This window comes from Polyergus mexicanus, unplaced genomic scaffold (assembly GCF_030449975.1).
Source record: "Polyergus mexicanus isolate NDT 795.1 unplaced genomic scaffold, iyPolMexi1.0 SCAF_26, whole genome shotgun sequence".
NCBI classification, from domain to species: domain Eukaryota; kingdom Metazoa; phylum Arthropoda; class Insecta; order Hymenoptera; family Formicidae; genus Polyergus; species Polyergus mexicanus.
In genome coordinates, this window is record NW_027223346.1 from 3530238 (window position 1) to 3554931 (window position 24694).

At 37.4% G+C, this 24694-nt stretch overlaps 1 protein-coding gene across 18 annotated transcripts in view; it reads left to right on the top strand.

Annotated features, from left to right (window-relative positions):
* Positions 1-24694, top strand: part of LOC138943410 (uncharacterized) — a 333199-nt gene that overhangs the window by 213341 nt on the left and 95164 nt on the right. Inside the window, exon 1 of one of the 18 annotated variants that reach the window (XM_070314260.1) lies at positions 17264-17946. The exons of the other annotated variants lie outside the window; for them this stretch is intronic. The gene's annotated coding sequence lies outside the window, so the exon portion shown is untranslated. Of the gene's footprint in view, positions 1-17263; positions 17947-24694 lie in introns of those variants that run through there. 18 annotated transcript variants of the gene reach the window in all.

The following is a 24694-nucleotide window of genomic DNA, read 5'->3' on the forward strand; positions in this document are numbered from 1 at the left end:
TTTCGTCGTAGAAAGAAGAAAACAGAGGATTCGCGCGAGATAGGGAGCGAGATAATATATACATAGTACGAAAGATTTGGAATTATTTTAGATTCCAGAGATATTTTAATTAACATCATAATTATTAATAGAATTTGCTCTTTCGCCATATAATTATATACTCTATATTGTATTTATGTTAGACTCGTATTCTCTCTTAAACTAAATGTCAGTGAAAATGTCATTGATCGAGGCAGTGACATAATTTGATCAGAAATCGATTTCGCTGATTTTTATTGAAACATTCACACGTTGCTTTTTTGTCTCGTGTTTCACTGATTATACTATACTTATAACTGAAATCACTGCTTATTAGTGATAACCGATTCCATTTAAAAGAGTACGTAGAAGCATTGACAAATATGACTTGGAAATTTATTTTAACGAATACTTAAATAATAGCGACGTCGTTCGAAGGAGTAGCCGCTCATTAAGATTCTGGTTGTTTGCCAGGATGTCGGATTTCGAAGATCTCTTTCGCGAATAATTGCACCCTTAAAGGGTTAGTCATTGGACTGTAGCCTGCGGCAAACCTAAGAACCTTAAATCTTCAGAGAGCATCGTGTCTTTTCGTCTTTTTTGGAGGAGGAGACGACTCTTCCTCGAGAAGCAGGGTTGCCGTCTAATGGAATTAAAACTAAGCCCACATAGATAACGAAAGAATGTCGCTCGTTTATCATGATAAATATCTCGTTAGATTCTCTAGTACCTGTTGACAGCCACGTATTTCGCCGTCAATGATTTACCAGAATTTTTTCTCATCTTAAACGCTGCATTTTTTTGCTTGACTTTTACGCCAAAGTAACGTTTTCATTTATTTATACTGATTAATATCTTTTGCTTGTCATTAAATCTGTGCTATTTTTCTGCGGAATTCGCTTTTTCTATTGAGACTCGCTCAAGGAATTGAATTGAATATATGAACGATTATTGCATCTGGGTAAATGGATCAGAAACTATCGCCGTGCACTTCCAAGCCATCTAACATGATGCCAGATTAAATTGGCCCTCTGGCCAGCAAATAATTCCATATGCGATATACTTGCTAACATCTTTTTTCTTTTTTCATACGTGTCACGATTTTTAGCATATGATTTTCCACTAAATAAATTATTTATATGTCTTTGGAAATTTATAAAAATAAAAACTGTTTGTATAAAAAAAAAATATATATTAGTAATGAAAGGATTAATATGATAAGTAAAATAGCTTCTTTAATATCGCGAGAAATGTACAATATTTGTTTGCAAACTACCAAGAAACTTTCATCGCGTTTCCCGGATGACACATTGATCGCCATCTTGAAAATTATGTGGAGATATTCAGCGGCTATCGAGAATACGCGACATTTTATTTTTAACCGTCCGGCTTTAGGTATCTTATCGTAACTTTAGTAGCATCGTAAACCGTGAGTACATAAACGAACTAAGTCAATAACCGACGGCGGAGAAGTTCCCGCGGGCAAGACTTTACTACAATTCGCATTTTCATGGCGGATGAAGTTACGGTTTATTAAAGGGAAAGAAGGCGTTCGTGAACGGCTGCTTTTTCTACGAGATGTCGCGAATTCAGGCGATGTTTGTTGATGAAGAGACTAAAAAGCTATATTTATTTACATAGTTACATTGATATTAAATCAAGGTTGCAAATAATTAAATCAATTTTTAATCTAATTTACGAATAATTCATAAATCAATTTTTTATTTACCAGTTTCGCAATCCTGTACTAAATTTTGAGAAAAACTTTCTTTCGAAACTGTTATTCAACTGTTAACGTGTTATTCACCGCATAAGCGAGTCAAACTCTTATCTAATTTTCTTCGTCTAATAGAAAAGCTATCTGAAAGCAAATCTGCGTTGGAAACCGCTGGGACACGATTAATTATGTCGGTGAAGTTGACCCTCGTCTTCGCATATCCCACATTTTATTGCCTCCTACAGGCTGTCGCACGTGGTTGCGCCTAGGAGACCCGACAGTTTTCGGTAATACCGAAACGGTAATGCGAATGCGGGGAATGCAGGAAGGTAGCCGGGTCCCTCGGCTGGATCTTGGTGGCGAATTTACGCCATAGAATTCGCGAGCTATTCGTGGAGCGCGAATTTTCCTCGATAGGTCGCTAGGTTGGCCGGTTAACATCCGGCTAGGATAGCGAGAGATAACTGGGCCGGCACACCGAGAACGGGATGAATAATGAAGTGAGTCGCGCTTTGCCCGGAAGGCCAGAGATTCACCCGGGCTCGGTCCTAGACCCCCGAGATTAGCCCTGAGTTATGGCGTTAAGATCACATCGCAATTGTATCAGTTCGGGCCACCCGAACCGAGGCCTCTATCTACCTATCCATCTGTAGCACCTCGCGCGCGTTGCTGTAACCTGCTTACTCGGCCCTCCTTCCGCGTCTCTTCCGCGCCATTGACCGGGACCTTAAACGCCGGTCGACCATCGATTTGCTTAATCTTGCGCTTTGCGAGGACTTTACCAACTCGCGGTTCCCTCATTCCGTTGCGACTTCGCTCGACGCGCTTTACCGGGATTCGCCTTGGTTACTTATCACCAGGTTCCTTCCTCTCTTCTCGTATTTGTGTTATTAAATTTTAATATATTTGTGTTATTGAATTTTATATTTTTACGCCCTAGTGCAAGTTTCAAGTTGCACGTAAGAGATGAAGATCATCGACTTGCGTTAAATAAACGAACGTTCATCTTTGTAAATTGTAGTCACGATATGGCATGGCATAGTACTCTTCGTTAAGAGGAGATGTGCCCTTTACGCGATCGTATTTTGCGGCTCACCGGCAAAATAGGAAAGTCCTTGGGCATTTCTGATCCTCCTTTCTTCTTGCTAAATACCTAACGTCGCTCTGGGTTATCTCCCGGTAAGAGAGTGCTAGGAGCGAGAGCGGAGCAGAAGGAGAGAGAACGCGAGTCTATAATGGTTTCCTCGAGGCTCATCCGCGTTCTAGGACGTTGCTACGAACACTCCATCCTCCATCTCGCATATAGTCTCTCTCTCTCTATCGATTCAAACACCTATAGGGTATACCGATTATTTTATCCTTAAACTCCGTCAAATATCTGCCAAAATGACGCCAACATGCGATATTTATGACTGCGACAATGTTTTAATATTAGATTAAACTGAGAGATACAATCTTGGATAATAAAAACATTTTTAATTTAAATTATTACATCGCACATTATTTAGAATCATTTAATTTAAAAGAAAATATATATATATATATATATCTTCCAAAATATACGCTCAGATATCTCAATAACTCTTTATATAATATTATGCGATTTTTAACACCTCTTTTTGTATCTTTTTATGCAATGACGTTTATTGTGACGTTCATTCGAACGAATACGGCAAGTTTAAACACTCCTTCGCGTCGTCTTTACGCAGAATAGTACGATGCTTTCGAGTCACCTGATAAGAGCGGTTGGGTCAGAGATATTAGTAAGTTTGCGTCGAGAAGGAGGCGAGGACTAGAGAGGACTAGGCGCGAGCAGTAGAGAGGCATTAGAGGTCGGGGATGATCACTGAATGCGCGGCACTAATCAAGACGCATGATTATAGGCCCCGGAGAAACCCTCGAGTACCCGAGCTACCGTCGTTCCTTGCCAAGAAGAGGCTCCCGTTGCGTTTCTCGTACGTTCATTGCCATCGTTGGCGAAACGCAGATTACAAGCCCCACCGCTTTTTCATTCAGTCTTTCTCGCTCAATATTCTTGTCTCAGTCGCGTTCCAATGTCTTTCAACAACACGATATCTCGAATGATGTTGCAAAACGCGTGGCTGATGCATGCGTTACTGTAAAAAAGAGTATTTTCTGCGTGATCGAATCATAAAGTCGTAAACTTATATCATATAGCAGTTTTGTGTACCTGAGTAGCGTGCTTATTATCAACATTTGGCGAATGCCACCGAGCGATAAACGTCAATTGTAACGAGCTAATAAACGGACAGTGTGGATACACATTATATATACGTGTGTAATCCCGTTAATGGGTCGTTACTCGCCGCTCGATCAATCGTTAAGCACTGCGTTCGCGTAATTACAGCCATCGGTATCAAACTGTCGCTGCTACGTTTCACGGTTATTGTATCGCTGTCGAATAGTTGTTCTCTAATCGATCGCGCCGTCCTCCTTTTAGTGCCGTTTAAGCATTTCCAAGTATAATTCATACATTTTCTGTATTCTCGAATGCTTGGATTTAAATACAAGTTTTATGTAAATTTTGAATAATCTTTACCCGCGCGTGTATGTGTGAAAATAATTGCGAAATAAATTTTAATCATCTGTTTACAATAACATAATTATATAATACACACTCGATGTATTAAAATTTTTTTTTCGATCTTTATTTATTTCTCAAAGATAATTAACGACACGACATATACAATATTTTTCAATAACCGTATATATTAATTTATCTAACATTTACTTTTCATGTTTTTCCTTTTTTTTTTTAAATTCATATCTGTAATTCTTTTGTATTTTTATTTCTGTCACATAATTACTGAAGATGGTCCGAAGTGTATCGAAAGTGTATAATAAATTAACGCCTATAATTAACTAGGATTTCATTAAATTTTATTTGTGCCTTCATCATGCGTCTGGCTCTTATTAGCCTTTTTTTTATCATTGACTACGGACATGTACATTTTTTAAATTCCAAAATAATATGTAAATTATTTTCTAATAATGTTACGGTTTATTGTACGATTATCCGAACGATCTGCGCCACTTTAGTTAGCAACAGCTCATTAGATCGGAGACGCGACTGTCGAAGCAATTAGGATCCTCCTCGCGATTCTCCTCGGGGAGGTGGTGCTCCTGTTGATCTGGTCGCAACGCTAGAGGAAATTTCCCAACCTACGGTTCTATTTGAGGTTGCGCTAAGCAAGTTAGCACAACCCCAACGTATCGCGTTAAATTATGCTCAGAAGCGCCGTGGCTGCCGGGGATATACATATACGTGCGTACACGCGCGGGCGCACGTAATCATGGTAAGCGGCGTGCATTTGCCGGGGAAACCGCGTTTCAGGAAGCCCACGGTGTTGTCACGCGACGACCTGCGTTAGGTCTCGGGAAAAGGGAAATCATCCGTCTCCATTTTCTTCAGCTGTCAGATCACGCAGCGACGTCTCGAACGTCGCGGCGGGACGTGAAGAGAAGCGCGTGCGGCAACGTGGACGCGGAAAATATTAAGTACTCCGTATATATAAAGTAGATGTTATCCTACAAAGTTGCACGCCAGATAACTGCAGCGATACGTAATCGGGGCTAGCTGATAAAATAATTATTTTCAAACTGGCATCTCTCAAAAACGCTTTGTGCCATTTTTTTTTTATTAATGCATGTTACGAGAAAATTAATAAGAAATATTTTATTTTTCTATAATTTATTAAACAATTGAAGATATGTGTTCAATTAGAAAGCAACAATGTGCTGAAAACAAAAGCGCATTGTAACAATATTTATGTCCACTTCTGACTTAAGCGAAAGGGTTAACGAAATGCAGTTGCTATTTTGTGATGCAGTTTGCTTATTTAAATTGTATGCATTTAACATTGTTTTACATATTGAGATCAGATATCGAATGGATAGTCAATCTCGAGGTACGCATTGGCCGATCTATGATTTATTCGCAGAATTCCCTATTGCGTTGTACAAAGAGTTCTCGAATAGTTGTCGGGTTATATGAGATGTACAAAGGAGGAATCCGACGTTTGTAGACGGAGAAAGAAGGAGAAAGCTGTTGTAATGAAGGGACAAAGGACGGAAATGGAGAGGTGGGGTCTCATAGGGATAGTTGGTTCGTTAATCTTAAGAGCGTCGGATTCGCGATTTGAGCAATCGCATGCCATAGCGATCCCTAGACACATACAGAAGCAAAGGGTCAAGCAAGATTGGTCCTTTTCATCTTATCAGGATAAAGGCATAGGAGATATCGAATCCACTTATTGTTACATGGATGATACGTTTCGTCATCGAAGAATCATTATTCTGTCTGAAATATTTATGATAATATATTATACATGTATATTTTATTAAAAAGTAAATTTTAATTTTCAACTTTTTCTATTAGGGAGCCGCAAGAATTTGATTTTTTTATTAACTATCGGAAAATAATTAAAAGAAGGTTAAATTTTTTTCTAATATCTTTATTAAAGCAAATAAATTTAGTTTTATAGAAATTATTCTAAATTTTTTTTTTACAGCAATTGTTTTATAGCAAAGAATTAGACAATGTTGAAAAATTCTTTATATTCAATTGTATAAATAGGTAAAATTTAAACTCTTTTTCCATTATTTTTTATTTGAGATATATAATCTGAGATTAATCGTTCAGATATTGGCTCTGAATACTCGATGCACTTTAAGACGTCAGACTCGTGATCCTGCGAGTAAGAAAGAGTTGGCAGAGTTCCGAGGTTAAAGGGGCATTCATCACACCCTCCGGTCTCTGTCGGAGACATCTTCCGTCCTGGAATCCATTGAAAGTTCTTTCGCATCGGGATAGGTGCCCGAGGAGCGTACAAAGTAACGTCATACGGTGGCAGTTGAAGGGTGACTTGGCGCGCGTACGTGTGTTTGCTTTTATTTAAATTGTAAGTTAGATGCCATTCGAGAGATGAGAGAGAATGAGAGGGAAAGAGGCGACACGCGACGAGGCTTTTAGTGAATGGGAAGAAATGTTTGCGCTAAATGGTTCGATCCCATATGGAAATGAAATCTACGGCAGCCATCGGTCCGCACGATCGATCTTCAAAGTATCTGCTAGTCTTCGCTGCGATTTCAAGTTTTTAGAACAAGAAGACGATATTTACGTATGTATGAGAGAAAAAAAAACGGGAACGGAGTGTACGCTTTTAAAGTCGAGCCTAAAATACGTAACCATTATCAAAATTGAAATTTTTTATATGTCGCAAAATCTTTCTCGTACAAAAAGTAATATTTAATTTGAGCAACACGCAAGAAAAAAATGTATTAGAAACATTTTTGCAGAGAAATTTATCATTTAACGAGGATAGCTGTACATATAGTGTTGGTCATTAAAATCGTAACACTGTATATACAATATTTAATAGAGATGGCTAGCAGCGTATAACAATTTTAAGATAACTTGGTTTATAAATTTTCTATATGCATTAGATAAAATTGAATAAATGATTGTAAAACAAGTAGATATTTAAAGTAAATTTTTGCATCAATAGATGACCATCGATCTCCGTTGCATCTCTCGCGCTGAGAAAGTTGCTAATGCAAAGCCACACATAGGGATTGTGCAATGTTTCGTCGGAAGTTGGGACGACGCAGGAACAGGAACCGCCCGGATTTGCATACTCGTCAGCTGTGCTTCCTTCAACTTTTCCTGCGGCACACCCTCACCGTGGAACTCTGCGCGAACTCGGTGGTGCGGGTATGCACTCACGTCGGATAGAACCACAGAGAGAAGGGGCGGGAAGGGAAGGGTGCAGGTGTCGAGGACAGCCGTGTATTTCTAGTCCCGATTCATAATTGCAAATTTCCTTCGCCTTATTTATGCAGCCCGGTCTCATGCTGCCTCACGTTCGGCTTGCAGATTCGCTAATACGGGGGTCTGTCTGCCACGAACTCCTCTGGCCCGAGCTCGGAAGACAAAGTCGGAAAATGATGTATTTTCGTGCCATAGAACTTCGCGGTCATTTCCATTATTCTATTAAGAAAAAGAACTTTCGGAGGATATTATAAAGAAGATATTTAACAAGGGCAGAAAAAATATATATTCTCTTACAAGAGAAACTAATTATTATTATCGATTTTTTAAAATTTAGTTCCTTTCTATATTTAATGATTAGAAAATATTAACTGTTTTTCATTACAAGTCAGTTTTATATTCAGTATATGTATTACAATATATATTTGGTTTAAGTAACAATTTTAAATATGAAATTCACGAATGAAAAGCAATAATATCATTAATGAACGATCAATAAAGAATTGATTATTATCGTTACAATCGAGGGAACATTATCAAATTAATTTTGCTGATCGAGAAGTTTGAGACCCATGTACCTTTATCGTACAGCACGCGATGACCTTAATAACGATTCATCGTCACCTAAGGAAAGATAGCGTGTCACTCGACGCTTTACAAAGTGGCATCGACAAGAGATTAGCGGCCCTCCTGCGTCCTACGTCCCTCCACCGATCACATATCGAGTTATGAGAATCTCTTTCACGAGTGTGTAGCACGTGGGGGAGTCGACTCACGTGCTCGCGGAGCCATACATTTTCACTTTGGCACACGTGTCGTCATCTTCGTCGCCTTCTTGCAGCAGTTGTCGATGTCAATGTCGATTCGAGGCGAGGGAGAGACCCCGTGGCTTGGCAAAGGGAAAAAGAATAAGGCCTCTCTCGCCTGCTCGATACAAAAGCTTTTCTCCGCCGCGTGCAGAGAGAAGAAATGGAGATACGATGATGCGCTCCGTTATGCATTATGCATACGCAAAGACGAGCTAAAAAGGGAAGGTCGCTAACTGAAAACCGATTTCTAGTATCGTAGATTCGAGAGCGATGGCTCTACCCGCTTACGGAGATACTTTGGATCGTAAAGCAATCAATTTGCTCACATAGAATACAATAAACTAAAGTAGAAAAATGCGAAATTCTCTACATTTGACGGACAACACAAAAAAAAAAAGATATATCAGTTAATATTCACGTGGAAGAATGAATGAGAGAAAAAATCCTTGATATATTTATAAGACAAATAATTTTACATTTTTATAATTTTGCCGAATAAATATAGATTTATATCTGAATTAATAAATTGTAAAACAAAATTGTATATTTTAAATATTCTCGATCTTCTTAAATATTAATCTTCAATTGATCAACTTTTTTACACGAATACATTTTTAGGGATATGGTTGGAAGAAGTATGAAAAGATTATTATTTTAGTTTAGAGATCATTGAAATTATTATTTCAACATATCCTATTTCGTAATATCATAAAACAATTTATCGTTGAAAAATTTCTTATATAAAGCAATGTTTAATATTCCGATAAAACTTATCACAACTGCAGCAATTGTGATCATCAATAATCGTCTCGTTCCTGTTAATTCGCACGCTTGGATTAACTTGGAAGCCATTTACGCGAAATCGTAGACTCGGGCGAGATCGTTCGAGTTTGCTTGCAAGTACGACGGTTTTCTTCGAAGCGGAAATGCGATTCTTTGCGGGTAATGCATAATACAGGAGAACCGAGGGTACACCCTCGCAGCATACGCCTGAAGAATGCTAAAATTCCGACGGATAGCGTCGAGTAACCTCGCTCAAATATCGCTTTAGCACCGCGTTGCGCCAGAGATTTGAACGAGTGATTCGTCTCGTTTACGCTTTCTTGAAATATTTATCGAGTGTGTCTTTGTGTTTGTATCAAATATCATCAAGTAAACGACGTAGGAAAAATTATTGAATCGAACAAATTTATCATATACAGGGTGGGGTATTAAACAAGATTGACATTGAAATCTCCGAAGCGCCTTCACCCAAGGTCAAACTAATGGCATCATCTTACGACCCCTTTAGAACCGAACAACTTTTGTCTCAAACATTTCGATAACTTTTCGCGCGATGAGCTCTTTAATCACGCGAGCAAACGCGAGTTTTCGCTACGGATGAGTAAAGCGCAAAGGGCCCGCGTGCGTTCATTCCCGACAAAAATGAGAATGAGAGAGGTAGTTACCCCCAAAATTCACTCTCGATGGATGAAAAGATGCGAGAGATACGGAACGCGACCGTAATACGTCTCGATAATCGCGCTTGTGTGAAGAGCGTAACGGAAAATTTAGGCTGGACGGATAGGCGGGGGGAGGGGAGGGGAATGTCGTCGAATATCTCTTCCAAGAACAGGAGCGAGCGAGTTTTTTGCGAGAAAAAAATCGTGCGCCAAAAAACCTTCGCGATACGAACAAGGATAAGATAACGAAGCTCGAGCGATACTTTTGCAATCTCGCGATTATTTTCTGGCGAAATTATACATATAATTGAAGAAGAATCATATATTTTAAAAGAATATTAAAGTATATTGAAATACGAAACGTGTGAAAAACGCGACGCGAAGCTTCACCAATTGTGAAATTTCTCATTTAGCTGTTGGTACTCGTGGTTTCTCGCGGCATTTCAGAGACATCGATTAACGTTGACACGTCACCCTTAATTGGATTTCAGTAACATCCATAGTTTTAAAACTAACCAATCACCAATCAAGAATCGAATGGCCGTGATTGGTCAATTTTATAACCATGAATATTATTAAACCTGACGTGTAAAATTAGTCGACTAACCGAACACATTTTTTTTTTTCTCTTAAATAAGAATATTTTAGTAGGAATGTTGATATGTGGTGTGTGAGCTGCTTTTCAGATATATTCCACCTCGAATCTTACACATTCTATTCAACGATTATTCTCGTTGTATTATCGTTTCGCCATGAAAATTGATCGAGATTTTGTAATATAAGCTCTCTCTCTCTCTCTTTCTCTCGAGCCGCGCTTCTTTGTTTATTTCCTGAATGTTTACATCCAACTTTTTTGAACGCTTCTGTACCGAGACGCGTTCGGCGACGCGGTCCTCCCCTCTCCTCACCTACCCGTCCAGCCTAAATTTTTCGTAATCGCGTCAGTCTCTTCACACAAGCGCGAGTCTCAAGACGAATTACGGTCGCGCTCCGTGTTTCTCGCGTCTTTTTATCCGTCGAAAGTGAGATCCGCGTACGAACGAGTGTCGGGGGGGTCTTGTATCGAATAACAGGCGATTATCCGAGTGTAATATATTAACCCGTGTAATCGTGATTAAGGCATCTTTCGATATATATATACTCGCAAACGACAAGATTTTTCCCACGCATCTTTTATCTATCGAAAATGAATTTCGCATCCGAACGAATATTCGAAATATCCGAATCGAGAGTAATTTGTAGTTTTGATATATCGACTTTATAATACGATACAACGATCGATGAATACATTATTTAACATATTTTTAGGCGCTGAAATAATTTACTCGCTGTCGTATATAATAATATTGCGTTGAAAATATAAGCGCGTCGCGTTCGACACGTTTCTGCTTTAATATTCTTTAATATTGTTTTAAAATGTAATCCTTTTTTCAGAGTTATATTCACAATTTCATAAATCGAGATCGCAAATGAGCGTCGCTCGAGCTAGTTTGATTTATCTCGCGCAGGATTTTTCGCGTACGGTTTATTTCTCGGAAGAGACGCGCTCGCTCCTTTTCCTGGAACGGACATTCGACGACGCGTTCCCCCCTCCCCATCTACTACTACTCGACCTGCCTAAATTTTCCGTAACCGTTACAGTAACCGTCGTATTGCATTAGCTGCGAGATTGAAATATTCTTTCCGTATTTCTCGCGTTTTTTTATCCATCACAAGTTTATCCCGTGTATAAAGTGGATGTCGTGAGTATCGGGAATGTCGATTAGAATCACGGAAAATCGTCTCCGTCCATTTATTAATACGCGATTATATGTTCTTTCATGTTTATAATCGGCATGGAAATAATTTTACCGCGTCATTGCATATGGCGGATTTTGGACTACGAGTGAAATAGTGATTATGAGAATAGTGATTATGCATGAGTGGACAAATTGATAGACTGTCTCGTCTCAATTTGAAGCGAAGGGAGCAACCGGAAACGGAAAGGATCTCGCGATGACCAGATGCAGAAAGAAGTGAGACATGCAAGGGCGGTGCATCGGTCGGTCAGTAGAATTTATTATTAAACATTTAAAATTGTCAATATAATTTTTAGTTTATGGAAACAATAGTATTGAAAAATCGGGTTTTTTTTTTTATTAATGATTTATAGCTCATGTATAAATATTTAGAATTATAACTGACCATATTATCTTTGCCTTGATTATTTCTATTATTCGTCATTGATGATTACTGATGATTTCATAATTATAATCGTTGAGCGCATTAATTTTACTATTTTATTAGCATTCGAAATCATCATTAATACGATTACATTTTATTTAACTCTGATCACTCTGTAATCTTAACATCCTTAACGCGTCATTTTTAGAGAATGAAAATTATCAAACATGTGCATTAACGAAATTAATAATATGCATGTCAATTTATTTTTTAATTTATGGAAACGATGATATTGAAAAATCGAATTGTTTTTTGATTAATTATTTATAATCTGATAATCATATAAATATTTAGAATTAAAACTGACCATATTATCTTTGCCTTGATTATTTCTATTATTCATCATTGATGATTATTAATGATTTCATAATTATAATCGTTGAGCGCATTAATTTTACTATTTTATTAGCATTCGAAATCATCATTAATACGATTACATTTTATTTAACTCTGATCACTCTGTAATCTTAACATCCTTAACGCGTCATTTTTAGAGAATGAAAATTATCAAACATGTGCATTAACGAAATTAACAATATGCATGTCAATTTATTTTTTAATTTATGGAAACGATGGTATTGAAAAATCGAGTTGTTTTTTGATTAATTATTTATGATCTGATAATCATATAAATATTTAGAATTAAAACTGACCATATTATTTTTGCTTTGATTTTTTCTGTTATTCGTCATTAATGATTACTGATGATTTCATAATTATAATCGTTGAGCGCATTAATTTTACTATTTTATTAGCATTCGAAATTATCATTAATACGATTACATTCTATTTAACTCTGATCACTCTGTAATCTTAACATCCTTAACGCGTCATTTTTAGAGAATGAAAATTATCAAACATGTGCATTAACAAAATTAATCAAATAAATATTTAGAATTATAACTGACCATATTATCTTTGCCTTGATTATTCCTATTATTCGTCATTGATGATTACTGATTTCATAATTATAATCGTTGAGCGCATTAATTTTACTATTTTATTAGCATTCGAAATCATCATTAATACGATTACATTTTATTTAACTCTGATCACTCTGTAATCTTAACATATATCTTTAACGCGTCATTTTTAAAAAATGAAAATTATCCAACATGTACATTAACAAAATTAAGAATACGCAACAAATTCTAGTGTATTTTATTTTTTGATTCGAGCTTTATATATATTTTTTTCACTATGGGGGGGGCTGGCTTAATATCAAGCTAGCACCCCCCACTTTGAATGTAAATTCCTGCTAAACGGTTTGAGCAACAAAATTCGGACTACGGCAACTAATTAGCACATAATTAGCATTAAATTATTTGATGTATTTGACTTAATTTGGCGTTGGTGGGGGGGCTAATTTAATATGGGTCATTTAGCTGTTGGTACTCGTGGTTTCTCGCGGCATTTCAGAGACATTGATTAACGTTGACACGTCACCCTTAATTGGATTTCAGTAACATCCATAGTTTTAAAACTAACCAATCACCAATCAAGAATCGAATGACTGTGATTGGTCAATTTTGCAACCATGAATATTATTAAACCTGACGTGTAAAATTAGTCGACTAACCGAACACATTTTTTTTTTCTCTTAAATAAGAATATTTTAGTAGGAATGTTGATATGTGGTGTGTGAGCTGGTTTTCAGATATATTCCTCCTCGAATCTTACACATTCTATTCAACGATTATTCTCGTTGTATTATCGTTTCGCCATGAAAATTGATCGAGATTTTGTAATATAAGCTCTCTCTCTCTCTTTCTCTCGAGCCGCGCTTCTTTGTTTATATCTGAATGTTTACGACCAACTTTTTTGAACGCTTCTGTACCGAGACGTTCGGCGACGCGGTCCTCCCCTCCCCTCGCCTACCCGTCCAGCCTAAATTTTCCGTAATCGCGTCAGTCTCTTCACACAAGCGCGAGTCTCAAGACGAATTACGGTCGCGCTCCGTGTTTCTCGCGTCTTTTTATCCGTCGAAAGTGAGATCCGCGTACGAACGAGTGTCGGGGGGGTCTTGTATCGAATAACAGGCGATTATCCGAGTGTAATATATTAACCCGTGTAATCGTGATTAAGGCATCTTTCCATATATATATACTCGCAAACGACAAGATTTTTCCCACGCATCTTTTATCTATCGAAAATGAATTTCGCATCCGAACGAATATTCGAAATATCCGAATCGAGAGTAATTTGTAGTTTTGATATATCGACTTTATAATACGATACAACGATCGATGAATACATTATTTAACATATTTTTAGGCGCTGAAATAATTTACTCGCTGTCGTATATAATATTATTGCGTTGAAAATATAAGCGCGTCGCGTTCGACACGTTTCTGCTTTAATATTCTTTAATATTGTTTTCAAATGTAATCCTTTTTTCATAGTTATATTCACAGTTTCATAAATCGAGATCGCAAAAGAGCGTCGCTCGAGCTAGTTTGATTTATCTCGCGCAGGATTTTTCGCGTACGGTTTATTTCTCGGAAGAGACGCGCTCGCTCCTCTTCCTGGAACGGATATTCGACGACGCGTTCCCCCCTCCCCATCTACTACTACTCGACCTGCCTAAATTTTCCGTAACCGTTACAGTAACCGTCGTATTGCATTAGCTGCGAGATTGAAATATTCTTTCCGTATTTCTCGCGTTTTTTTATCCATCACAAGTTTATCCCGTGTATAAAGTGGATGTCGTGAGTATCGGGAATGTCGATTAGAATCACGGAAAATCTTCTCCGTCCATTTATTAATACGCGATTATATATTCTTTCATGTTTATAATCGGCATGGAAATAATTTTACCGCGTCATTGCATATGGCGGATTTTGGACTACGAGTGAAATAGTGATTATGAGAATAGTGATTATGCATGAGTGGACAAATTGATAGACTGTCTCGTCTCAATTTGAAGCGAAGGGAGCAACCGGAAACGGAAGGGATATAGTGTTGACCAGATGCAGAAAGAAGTGACATGCAAGGGCGGTGCATCGGTCGGTCAGTAGAATTTATTATTAAACATTTAAAATTGTCAATATAATTTTTAGTTTATGGAAACAATAGTATTGAAAAATCGGGGGTCTTTTTTTTTATTAATGATTTATAGCTCGTGTATAAATATTTAGAATTATAACTGACCATATTATCTTTGCCTTGATTATTTCTATTATTCATCATGGATGATTATTAATGATTTCATAATTATAATCGTTGAGCGCATTAATTTTACTATTTTATTAGCATTCGAAATCATCATTAATACGATTACATTTTATTTAACTCTGATCACTCTGTAATCTTAACATCCTTAACGTGTCATTTTTAGAGAATGAAAATTATCAAACATGTGCATTAACAAAATTAACAATATGCATGTCAATTTATTTTTTAATTTACGGAAACGATGGTATTGAAAAATCGAGTTGTTTTTGATTAATTATTTATAATCTGATAATCATATAAATATTTAGAATTAAAACTGACCATATAATCTTTGCCTTGATTATTTCTGTTATTCGTCATTGATGATTATTAATGATTTCATAATTATAATCGTTGAGCGCATTAATTTTACTATTTTATTAGCATTCGAAATCATCATTAATACGATTACATTTTATTTAACTCTGATCACTCTGTAATCTTAACATCCTTAACGTGTCATTTTTAGAGAATGAAAATTATCAAACATGTGCATTAACAAAATTAACAATATGCATGTCAATTTATTTTTTAATTTACGGAAACGATGGTATTGAAAAATCGAGTTGTTTTTGATTAATTATTTATAATCTGATAATCATATAAATATTTAGAATTAAAACTGACCATATAATCTTTGCCTTGATTATTTCTGTTATTCGTCATTGATGATTATTAATGATTTCATAATTATAATCGTTGAGCGCATTAATTTTACTATTTTATTAGCATTCGAAATTATCATTAATACGATTACATTCTATTTAACTCTGATCACTCTGTAATCTTAACATATATCTTTAACGCGTCATTTTTAAAAAATGAAAATTATCCAACATGTACATTAACAAAATTAAGAATACGCAACAAATTCTAGTGTATTTTATTTTTTGATTCGAGCTTTATATATATTTTTTTCACTATGGGGGGGGCTGGCTTAATATCAAGCTAGCACCCCCCACTTTGAATGTAAATTCCTGCTATACGGTTTGAGCAACAAAATTCGGACTACGGCAACTAATTAGCACATAATTAGCATTAAATTATTTGATGTATTTGACTTAATTTGGCGTTGGTGGGGGGGCTAATTTAATATGGGTCATTTAGCTGTTGGTACTCGTGGTTTCTCGCGGCATTTCAGAGACATTGATTAACGTTGACACGTCACCCTTAATTGGATTTCAGTAACATCCATAGTTTTAAAACTAACCAATCACCAATCAAGAATCGAATGACTGTGATTGGTCAATTTTACAACCATGAATATTATTAAACCTGACGTGTAAAATTAGTCGACTAACCGAACACATTTTTTTTTTCTCTTAAATAAGAATATTTTAGTAGGAATGTTGATATGTGGTGTGTGAGCTGCTTTTCAGATATATTCCTCCTCGAATCTTACACATTCTATTCAACGATTATTCTCGTTGTATTATCGTTTCGCCATGAAAATTGATCGAGATTTTGTAATATAAGCTCTCTCTCTCTCTTTCTCTCGAGCCGCGCTTCTTTGTTTATATCTGAATGTTTACGACCAACTTTTTTGAACGCTTCTGTACCGAGACGTTCGGCGACGCGGTCCTCCCCTCCCCTCGCCTACCCGTCCAGCCTAAATTTTCCGTAATCGCGTCAGTCTCTTCACACAAGCGCGAGTCTCAAGACGAATTACGGTCGCGCTCCGTGTTTCTCGCGTCTTTTTATCCGTCGAAAGTGAGATCCGCGTACGAACGAGTGTCGGGGGGGTCTTGTATCGAATAACAGGCGATTATCCGAGTGTAATATATTAACCCGTGTAATCGTGATTAAGGCATCTTTCCATATATATATACTCGCAAACGACAAGATTTTTCCCACGCATCTTTTATCTATCGAAAATGAATTTCGCATCCGAACGAATATTCGAAATATCCGAATCGAGAGTAATTTGTAGTTTTGATATATCGACTTTATAATCCGATACAACGATCGATGCATACATTATTTAACATATTTTTAGGCGCTGAAATAATTTACTCGCTGTCGTATATAATAATATTGCGTTGAAAATATAAGCGCGTCGCGTTCGACACGTTTCTGCTTTAATATTCTTTAATATTGTTTTCAAATGTAATCCTTTTTTCAGAGTTATATTCACAATTTCATAAATCGAGATCGCAAATGAGCGTCGCTCGAGCTAGTTTGATTTATCTCGCGCAGGATTTTTCGCGTACGGTTTATTTCTCGGAAGAGACGCGCTCGCTCCTTTTCCTGGAACGGATATTCGACGACGCGTTCCCCCCTCCCCATCTACTACTACTCGACCTGCCTAAATTTTCCGTAACCGTTACAGTAACCGTCGTATTGCATTAGCTGCGAGATTGAAATATTCTTTCCGTATTTCTCGCCTTTTTTTATCCATCACAAGTTTATCCCGTGTATAAAGTGGATGTCGCGAGTATCGGGAATGTCGATTAGAATCACGGAAAATCGTCTCCGTCCATTTATTAATACGCGATTATATGTTCTTTCCTGTTTATAATCGGCATGGAAATAATTTTACCGCGTCATTGCATATGGCGGATTTTGGACTACGAGTGAAATAGTGATTATGAGAATAGTGATTATGCATGAGTGGACAAATTGATAGACTGTCTCGTCTCAATTTGAAGCGAAGGGAGCAACCGGAAACGGAAGGGATTTTGCGATGACCAGATGCAGAAAGAAGTGAGACATGCAAGGGCGGTGCATCGGTCGGTCAGTAGAATTTATTATTAAACATTTAAAATTGTCAATATAATTTTTAGTTTATGGAAACAATAGTATTGAAAAATCGGGGTTTTTTTTTTTTATTAATGATTTATAGCTCATGTATAAATATTTAGAATTATAACTGACCATATTATCTTTGCCTTGATTATTTCTATTATTCATCATTGATGATTATTAATGATTTCATAATTATAATCGTTGAGCGCATTAATTTTACTATTTTATTAGCATTCGAAATCATCATTAATACGATTACATTTTATTTAACTCTGATCTCTCTGTAATCTTAACATATATCTTTAACGCGTCATTCTTAAAAAATGAAAATTATCCAACATGTACATTAACAAAATTAAGAATACGCAACAAATTCTATTGTATTTTATTTTTTGATTCGAGCTTTATATATATTTTTTTCACTATGGGGGGGGGGGGGGCTGGCTTAATGTCAAGCTAGCACCCCCCACTTTGAATGTAAATTTCTGCTAAACGGTTTGAGCAACAAAATTCGGACTACGGCAACTAATTAGCACATAATTAGCACTAAATTATTTGATGTATTTGATTTAATTTGGCGTTGGTTGGGGGGCTAACTTAATATGGGTAGATTCTAAGATGACTTATACAAACTAGTTGTAACAGTTTTTAAATTTGGTTTCTTTTTAAATTATATCGAGATAATTGTAGTTGTTATTTGTATTGATTATACATAACGATTATTTTGAGAATAAAATTATGGCAGCGTTGATAATGCTGGTTGAATACCATTTATAGATAGGAAGGACGAGAACCGTGATTCTCTCTTTACATCCCGTTATCAACGGTAGTTTGTTCACATAATCACGTTTGTTTTATGGGCCGTTACATAGCCAGATACTTTAACTAATTGTATAATTGCTTCCAAGCCGGCTGATGGTGGCGGCGTCGCGTCGCCATCATGTCGTTCCCTATCTCCGTCCTCTTTTTATGCTGCAGAAAGGGACGGCAGAGAGGATCGTATCCGTAAACACGAGCGTCGTCTACGTCTGTCCTCGCTTAATTGCACGGTGTTTAATTAGCGAAATGTCGACAAAACGAGCGCAAATGGTCATACGGTCTGAAGTTATCGTAATAACTGAATTTTTTTCAAATATTAATTCTATCGTGTAAAATATAGACTTTTACGGTACCTCCTTACATTTAGCACGTTGAAATAAAGTTGCTCTTAAAATCGTTTGGACCCACGAATTTCTACGTTCTTCAATACTCACCCGGCAGAATCTTAAGATCGTTCTATCCCTTGACGCAGACCGAGAGGGCTCGTCGGCTTCGTCAAATATTTGCTCAATCACCGCGAAGACATTTCGGTAACTCGACTGCCATGGATCGTCCTTCTTCATGGTCTTATTTCTCATCTGCCAAACTGCCGCTAACTTTTCGCATGAAAAGCCGACGTATCAACACGGAGTGTTGATTTATATCTATACCTACAACGGATATGCTTGCAAACGTGTTACATTAAATTTAATAGCTTTGCGTACGCATTCAATGGATTTCATTTGTATTGATCGAAGAAAATATTCTTGCGCTATTATATATTTGTTGTACGATTTTACAATAGAGTATATTAATTATTGCTTTGTGTTAAACCGACCGTTTAGTGAGATTGAAATGAATTAACGGACGCGTTTGTCGGCCATTATTAGTTAGTTATTTTATGAAGTTCATGATACTCGTGGAAAGCAAAAAGAAGGACGAAGGTCCAAAGAGCAAGCGACATTCCGCCGGTCGCTTAATCAGAGCGAAGGTTTTTAGAGCCCCTTAAATCACGTAATGCGAGACGTCGCGCGGGATGAAAAGGCGGTGGCGGCCGGATTGAAGGTTGGTCGTGGTCTCGGCGGGTGGGAATTAGCTCAGCTGAATTGATCAAAGCTGTTTAAACGTGGCCTCTTATTAAAGAAATCCATAATCGCCCTGTCGCCTGAAAAGCGGCGCTCTTTCCCTCCCTTCCCCCGACTGTACCCCGGCTGTGAAAAATCAAACCAGAATTTCCACTCCCTTAACCCCCAATCCCTTCGTTCTGTCGCTATACTCCGTCTTTTTGCTGGTACCCAATGCTGCCAAAAAGACGACAAGAAGGCGAACTCTAAAGCTACTTGAACGCTAATTGCACGGTGCGCGTTTATCGATGTTATAACGGAATATTGTCTCGAAACGAACGAAAAATATTACGAATATAATAAGTTTTAACTTTAACCTGTCAAAGAAATGTTCTACTGCGATTTTATTACGCAAATTTAATTTGTTACAATACTTTTTTTATAAGTGCAATTAATAATTGTTTTATAATGCCATTAAAAAAAAAAAAAAAACGCGAGTCTTAGAATTTTATCGAATTTTATTTTAATGAAATTTTATTTTTCACATCAACAATTTATTGGTAGTCCTTTTATATATCGAATATATTATTGGATGAGTTTCTAATTTATTTTATATTTCCTCTACTGATATTAGATATTATCTATATCGAGTGTTATAAATATCATATATTAATCTGATCTTTTTGATATATAAAATGCACTCTTTTACAATATTTTTTATTTTATGTTTCTTATAAGAAGTGCCATTTTTTAGCATGTGATCATAAAGTTTCTCACGCGCTTGTTCTCCAGAGAGAAGGGCAATCAGCCCGGGCTCAATCAGCTTCACGCTTATATAACGTTTTATTATTACGAGCCTCAGTCGTGCGAGGGCGCGTGAACGTATTTCGTACTTTCATTAGTAGGAAACGCAAAAGTACGCCAAGCGTCGCGCGAGTCTCCTCCGTCATCGAGCGTGCGAAGGGCCGCCGCTCGGTCGCGCAAGATTAGCAATTCATAGCTGAGCGCGGTTATTATTGTCACGATGGCGAGGGCTTACGCGCACGCTTAGCGCGAGTGGCAGCGCGATGGCAATAATGATAATTAAGAAACATTGTAACAGCGGCATATTTGGAGAACTGGTCCGACGATTTTACGCTCCCCTCTCCCTTTACCCTCTGTCACCCTCGTTCTTTCCATGTCTTATTTTCTCTCTTCTTCTCTCGATCTTTCTCACCGCTCACCTAATCTCGGGACCGACGCTTGTTAAAAATACCCGTGAATATAAAGAGTTGCATTATTAAAGAAGTTCGCGCGACTATAACAAAAAGTTTCGGCCGGCCCGTGTCGGGGGTAGAGGCGAAAAAAGCAACAAGCCACGCGACGCGGGATGATCGAATCGAGGGGAGAAACAGAGGGAAAAGCGCGACGAGAGTGCGTAGCTTCTGGGCGCGATCGAATTGTTCGGGGCGAGAACTTTTCTCCACTAATCAAATCTGTCGATAACAATACACGCTGGACGTACAAATCTTATTTAATGTTCCACGCCATTGACATACCGAGCGATATGAGCGTAGGAAGCCTTCGTTAAAAAATGATCTCTAAAAAAAGAGTTAGATATTTCGTATTATATTTCATCAGCGTTGCCAATTTTTAATAAACAATTATATTATATAAGATTATCACACATGATTCGGCTGTCACGATGAATTCATTTTAATTTTACTTTTTATACGTCGCGATTAATCGCAAAGATAATCGTCTAAAATATTTCCTCTTTATTGCCGGACACGCCGGCGTCTTTTACCACGCAAAATTGGCAGTGAGGAGCGGAAAAACAAAAACCTCGTTGGGGAACAAGAAGCAACGGCGCATAATTAGCATAACGACACTAATTAAAATACAAATGAAGCATCTTAAGACGGTTCGCACCAAGTGACTCATTATCACCGAGCTGTCGGCCCGTCTCGGTTCCACGAGAAAGCTCTCTCTTTCACCTCTCTTCTCTCGTTTCTCAATCTCTCCACATTTTACTGACACTCGCAAACCTAATTATATTTAATCGCAGCCTCGTATCGTTCGTGGCTACTTAGGGTAGTGCTCCAATCTCGCTTTTATTTAGCATTTTAGCTAAATATTGACGTTACGTAATTTCTCTTTCTCTCTCTCTCTCTCTCTCTTTCTTTTTGATAGTCTCTAAAATATTTTTATTATCAAAAATTATATCAGTAACCTTATATCAATGTTATCAATTCGTGTAATTTAATTTCTTTCATACTGAAGCTAAAAATAATAAAAGCAGAAAGGAATTTTTTTACTATTCTATGAAAAACATTTTTCACTTTTTATATTATATTTGTTTTCAGAATCCATTTGAATTAGTCTTGAATATTTTTTGAAGTTTTTAATTTACATGTCACATAAATCAATTTTTTTATCATTATATTATCGCTTCTTATGAAATATTTTTATTCAATATTTCTTTGATTGAAGCAGTTTCGAGAAAGAGTTTAATGACATCAGTCTACAGAATTTTGATATGGGAGTAAGAGCAGCAATAGAGAGGCTCAAGAAATAAATTAAAACTCCGCAACCCGAACGCGGAGATATTTTTTTCCATTACACTCGGATAGCTATTCCGACAAATAAGTTTGGCGCGGGCGAATAGTCCTTCTCCTTCTTTATGACAGTCGCGAGGAGCAGCGAGCGGAGAAGGCGGCCGTCTTATGATTTTCTATTTGGCCACGTAATCCACGGTTCACGGTGAGACACGCTCTCGGATCCACGCGTAGGAGCCACGAAGCCCATAAATATGATCGGGGCATCGGCGTCGCCCTCACGAAGCCTGACCCTTCCAGCCATTCGCATAGGATTACGGTGCGTTGTCTCGTCTGCTCCCTTTACGACGATCTTATTGGATTTCAATCGAAGACTATAGTCAACCCCTTCGATTATCATAGATCCCTCGGAAATCTTAGATCCGTTTATACACAAGTTCCATCGTCGCTTCTTACGAATTCTAAAACCGAGTGACCTCGCCTCTTACGATCTATTATTAAATATACAGATTTCGATATGTTGGTACGTGATACAAACATACGATTTAAAAGAAGGGATCGATTAGGATTTAAAAAAAAAAAAAAAAAACGTAAGTAGTAAATTGTTAAAAAGGATGTTTTGCATTAGCACAGATTCATTAAAGAAAATTGAACCCGTACATTTTCTCTCATTGAAATTAACGTAGAAAGATATTTTATTAACATCTTTTAGAGAAACTTTTCTCGCCAAAAATGATTTTTTACTTAATGATTGATTTATATTATAAGATCTATATTCTACTTTCCTTTCCCTGGCGGTTAAACTTACAAATGTATATATGTCAAGTTGATTGAGCACTCAAGGAGAAGGCATCTATTATGCTGTCGTGTTATATGGACGAAAGCTGGAAAGGCAGGTACGGTCACTAACTCATTCTCGCGTTAACCCCTCGACGACTCGGACGTCCCGAAACAACGCGGAGGACAATAATGACCTCCGTACTGCACTTCAGGGGTGACTTTGTGCCGGCGACTCGCGCTACATAATGCGCAACGTTGTTAAAATCCCATAAACGGCCCAAGGAAACGACTGTTAGCGGAAGGGTAGTTCTGGCGGTTTTAGGCTTGCCGTGCACGTAGCGTTAATCCTACGCCGGTGCTTAAGTATCTCCCTTTTTCTTTCTCGGTCTCCCTTTTCTCTCTCTCTCTCTCTCTCTCTCTTTCTCTCTTTCTCTCTCACTCTCTTTCTCTCTTTCTCTCTCACTCTCTTGTATTTGGGTATTTTCTCACTCAAAGGCTACTTGCTCTCTTTAAAAGGAGAAAGAGACGAGAGGAGATTGGTAGAGGAGCGAAGGGGAAGGGAGGCTCGGTTTTCCTCTCTTTCGGTTGACACTTAATTTCCGTTATTCGTACGCAATCCTCAGTACACCGGCTTTATGTCACCTATCCCCTTTTCCCACTCGATCCCCTTTACCCCCTTCCCCTCCCTTCCTATATCACTCTTCCTTTGCGCAACCCTCAACACTGTCTCCTTTATTCTCTTAGTTAACCACCCGATTCCCCAAATACAAATTCGCGCCACTCGTTCTTAGATGATGATGCCTACTACCTGAAATTCACTTGAACGGTATTGAAACTGATCCCATTGCATTGGTGCAGATTATAACATTATCTCGATTAAATGATTTTAATACGATTGCAATATGCGCGATTAGTTTCTGTATACGATGATAATGAAATAATGAAGGATAATGCTGAAATCGCAATTTGATGAAATATAATCTTCTACTTGAAACTGACTTATGAACTTCACTTGGGATACTCTATGTAATAGGAAATTACATTAATTAAAATAAACTAATATATTAATTAAATTTATGCAAAATATAAAGAGAGAGATAAAAATAAGGAAGAAAACGACGATGAAAATCTCTTCTCGTTGTCGTTCATCAGTCGAACATTCTTGCGAACTACTTGCGTCTAAAGGCGTTGTCGTTGTCGCCCCACGACTGTGGGGATTACATTGTCGTAAAATCTACGGGAATTTACATGAGGAATGCCCGCAATAAAATATTGATGCGACGCATTTGAATGCGTCGATGTTCGAGAAGGGACTGCTCGTCTGGCTGACCTCCCATTCAGGATCCTTTCCCTTCCTTGCCGTCTTCTCGCCGACAGAACATGCGATTTTCGCTTCGTCGAATGAACCTCGTAACTCTGACATTTCCTACTTTCTTTGTGGTCGTAGAATATATAATGAATCAATTTTATAACTTTTGTAAGAAGCGTAATGGATGAATTTTGTTCGATTTAAAAATTGAAGAGAGACACATTGTAATAGAAAGGATCCTCGATTTT